Source organism: Centroberyx affinis, unplaced genomic scaffold, assembly GCF_046629955.1.
Source record: "Centroberyx affinis isolate AG114_WGS23_722 - 3 ecotype Tasmania unplaced genomic scaffold, CSIRO-AGI_Caff_v1 ptg000893l_1, whole genome shotgun sequence".
NCBI classification, from domain to species: domain Eukaryota; kingdom Metazoa; phylum Chordata; class Actinopteri; order Beryciformes; family Berycidae; genus Centroberyx; species Centroberyx affinis.
Window position 1 is genome coordinate 240,316 of NW_027279481.1, and position 4,495 is coordinate 244,810.

Consider the following 4,495-nt stretch of genomic DNA (forward strand, 5'->3'; position numbering starts at 1 on the left):
ATGTATGCACACAGACAGAGACACACTCGCATGCACACACCGAGCAGACAGGCCTCAGACAGAGGCAGAGGTGGGGGGGACCGAGAGAGAGTATTATGACACTAATTTCTGTCCCATTGGCGCCATTGTTTAGACTTGGATTCTGCAAATTAACAAACTGCCTGTGACACACACACACACACACACACACACACACACGCAGCTCTGGCTGTTTTACCTAATCTGGATTTCATTTTGTCACTAAAATTGACTAAATTTTGTTAAAAGCAGCATGAAAAAAAAATCAAAATTTAGATTGCGATTTTGGGATTTTTTTTTTTTTATTGTCATATATACAAATATATAATTATCAGATTATTTTAGTTCCCATTTGTTCAGTTTGATGCAGCACTGTGTTGCCACTTTATATAGCTGTCATGATCTTGAACCTAACCTGTTTATATTGCGTTTTTGATTAGATTTTTCTCAATATTTCGAAGTCCTCTTTCAGCTTCGGTTTACTGATTTGCCCGTTGGTATCCTCACTGTAAACACCCACAACTGTGTCACCCACCCACCCATTCACCCACCCACTGCCACATCTCTGCTCCTTTCTTCTCCTCACACGTTTATGTCTCAGCCGCCATTTACAAACCATAATCATATTCCAGGGAGGGGGACGTAAACGCTTTGTCCTGACAGGCCCTCCACCCACCCCACCCTACCCCACCCCACCCCCCCAGTGCCAGATGCCCTGCTGTATTGTGTCGGTGTGGGTGCTGGGGCAGACAGGCAGCCCCCTTCCTCTCTCCCTTCACCATGATGTCACCCTGTTTGCCTGGCTGTCTGTCTGTCAGGCCCTTGGCAGGAACTTGAGTGTGGGAAGGAAGAGGGTTCAAGATAGGGGGGGGGTGGGAGGGTAGGGGGGTGGTTGGGGCAGGGGGTAGAGGTTCAAGGAGGGGTTGAGGGTTGTGAGGGGATTGGTTGGGGGGTGGGGGGTTTAGGGGGGTCTGGAAGGTGCCTGTTGGTGGTTGTCTTGGAGAGGGAAGAGAGGGTATGTGTCTGGCCTGAGAGGTCAGTGAGTGGACTTGAACAGCAGTGTGTGTGTGTGTGTGTGTGTGTGTGTGTGTGTGTGTGTGTGTGTGGGGTGTGTGTTTTTTTTGGGGGGGTGGACTCTCCTAGCAACTCTAAGGAGAAGTGGAATTTAGATGAGTCTGTTGATCTATGTGCAACAATAATTCAGACTGAATGTGCTCATACAAACTTTTAGCCTGACAATGGGCCTGAATAGTGAGGATATAAAAAAAAGAGGGGGAGACAAAAGCACCTGTTTTCACTTTCCTCAGTTTCTTTGTTACGCATATTCTATTAAGCATTTCACAATTGTGCACAGATTTAGCAGAGTCTTGGTGATATGAAGTTGATATAACTATACTGTGTAATGCATCGGGTCTTATAAGGAAATATCAAGAATGTTACACCTAGGAATAGAATTCAGTGCTTGTTCGAAGTTTGATGAAATCGAGTGACGTCTCAGTCTCCAAACTGAATTTATCAGTGTTTCCTGTATATATTTTTGAGGGGAATTTTATTTCAAACAGCCAGGTTCGCTCCTGGGCCCATTCCACAATTAGTTCCTGTATGTTTCAGTTTAAGAATGGGTGTTATTTGGATTAATATCATGATGTATGAACACTTGTACTGTAATTTTTAATTGTACATTTTTTTGGGTAGGACAAGCATTAAGGCCAGATGTTGAACTTTCATTTTTACATTGAAAATGGTGTAGTTCCCCAGCTGTGAGGGCCACTTCAGCTAAATGAATTTAAAGGAGACACTTTGTTTCACTTGTTTCATATTTTTGCTTGGGACATGTATGACATTTTTATGACAATTTTTGAAGGCACATTTGCATGAGATGCATGTGTAATCCCCCTCTTCCTCTCCGTGGATGGTCCTGGCCCCTGGCTGAAAAAGAACAGTCTTGAGCCTTTGTAAAAGACTCCCTAGTGTGGTGTCACAGTTTATTCACTCCCTCTAAACACATCCTGTTGATTGTTCCATGTCACTGTTGTCAGGCGAATACCTCAATTTTGCTGATTTTAATGTTTCTACTTAATAGAAGGATTATATTGTCATCCATTAGTTGTGAAAATGTTATGACCCTTTCAAAACTCATGTTGTAATTTCAAATTTCAGAAATGCATCACTGTCAATCTAAAAGATTAGGCTGTTATGTTTGATTCCTGAAAAGCTGACTTTTTGGAGAGTGAAGATTTTCATCTGACAGCAGTGATGTGCTGTGTACAGCTCACCAGCAAACACAGACAACAGCTTTTTCAACTGGTAAACATTTACTAGACACATGCCTTTGTCATTCATCTCTCTCTATTTGGACTCTATCTTTGTATTTCTTCCACCCCTTTGCTCTTTCTATCTCTTCCTCTAATATGTCCTCTCTCTCTCTTTCTCTCTCTCTCTTTCTCGCTCTCTCTCTCCGGCTGTGTGAAGAGGTGATAGGATAGGGAGACAATGGGAAAGACTCACTTAATTAGCTGGACGAGAAGATGCATTGTGGCAATTACTGAGCACAAAGAGAGGGGAAGGTAAGGCTCTGTAATGTGCTGCTGTGTGTGTTTGCCTGGCTGTTGTAGCCTGGAGTGCAGGCAGGCCTTTATGGGGGAGAGTGAAAGCAGTAACAATGGAAGACAGGATGTACTCCACATGTAGAGCCATTTCCAGTCCTTTTACAAACGGGGACAATAGCTACTACAGTCTCTTAAAGGGCAGAAATGTAGAAACTGCATTCTCTCTATAGATGGATTATGGAGCTTAAAATGTACAGTTCCGGTTGCTTAGTGCAACCTAATTTGCCAGGATGTTGTTATACAAACATGAGTATACTTCATAGTATTTTTTGTTAGTACATTTTTTTTTCTAAAAATAAAGAATTGTTGTGTGACAGTATATATACAGTACATAAGTCTTGCTTGTTGCACATGCCTAAATATGAGTACAAATAATGCTCATACTTGACCCTAGTAACTAATTTCTCTCTTCTCATTTGTGTGTGTGTCCGTCCATCCATCCATCCATCCATCCATCCATCCATCCATCCATCCTCCATCCATCCATCCATCCATCCATCCTCTCCACTTGATTGTCCTTTTGTTGTGTACTCTACTGGACATGCTACATTCTATTTCTGACTGGCTATGAGTGGGCCGCTGCTTGGTGCCTGTGTGTGTGTGTGTGTGTGTGTGTGTGTGTGTGGGGTGTGTGTGTGTGCGGAGTTGGGTCTGGCAGAGAGCATCCTCCTCTACTGGAGTGGCCTGAGGGGATTTCTTTCATGAAGTCAGATAACATCCAGGCGACCCCCTCTTCCCTTTTTTATAAGAGTTCTTTAACCTTGATAAATGAAGTAGAGGCGGGAAGGGAGGGAGGGAGGGAGGAGGAAAAAGTTGCGGGCTGTGGCGGAGGATGAGGGTGAGATGGAGGGGGAGAGAGAGAGAGAGAGAGAGAGAGAGAGAGAGAGAGAGAGAGAGAGAGAGAGACCAGCTCCCCGGTCGACTCGCTCTCAGGATCAATAACGTTCGGAGAGCTGCTGAGCACTCCTGTCTGGCAGCCCCACCATAGGGGATGGAAGGAATGGAGGGAATAGATGGAGGGAGGGGGGAAGGAGTGAGGGAGGGAGGGAGGGAGGGAAAGCAAGAAAAGGAGTGTGGAGAAAGCCTCTCTATCTTTTCCTTGTCACCCCTTTTTTCGTGAAGCGTGAGGGGAGAGGAGGCGGGTGGCGACGTAGACGCAGGGATGGGAGGATGAAGGGATTGGATAGATGGAGAGAGAAGGAGTGTAGATGGAAGGCGGAGGGGAGCAGCGCACCTATCCGGCTCAACCCATTGCTGCCTGCCACCCACCTGCCTTCCTGCCTGCTAGCAAAACGCACACAGACGCACGCACACACACACACACACACACACACACACACACACACACACACACACTGAGGTCTCCTTTTACGGAGCCACAAGGTTACAGAGTGTCGATACAAACGCGCACAGCCCTCCGACAAATGGGATTTGGCATGTTCAATCAACAGTGCTGCCAAATCCCTGTTGTTAAGTGTTGCAGAGCCATATCTGTCTGCACTGGGCCTGAGCTATGCTACCTGGGCCCACTAACTGTCCCCTAAATATCCTCTATAAAAGTCCCCTGTAATAGAATTATCTGCTGCATTTGTCATTGGATTTGAATAGGTGTGTGTGCCGCGGCATAAATAGGGAATAGAGGGGACTTTGATTTTCACAGTGTGCGCCTGTTATAAAAAGGCCTTGAGTGATTCCTCCACCACTACCTGTAGGTCATGGTCACCTGAGTTCTCCCCTCTGCCTCTCCTCTCCTCTCCTCTCCTCCCACTCTTCTCCTTGATTTCCTAGCTTGCTGTTTAAGTCGCTGGCCTCTCTCCTCTGGCCCTCTCCGCTGGCCTCTTCCCTGTCCTCCGTTAGACCTGATCCTT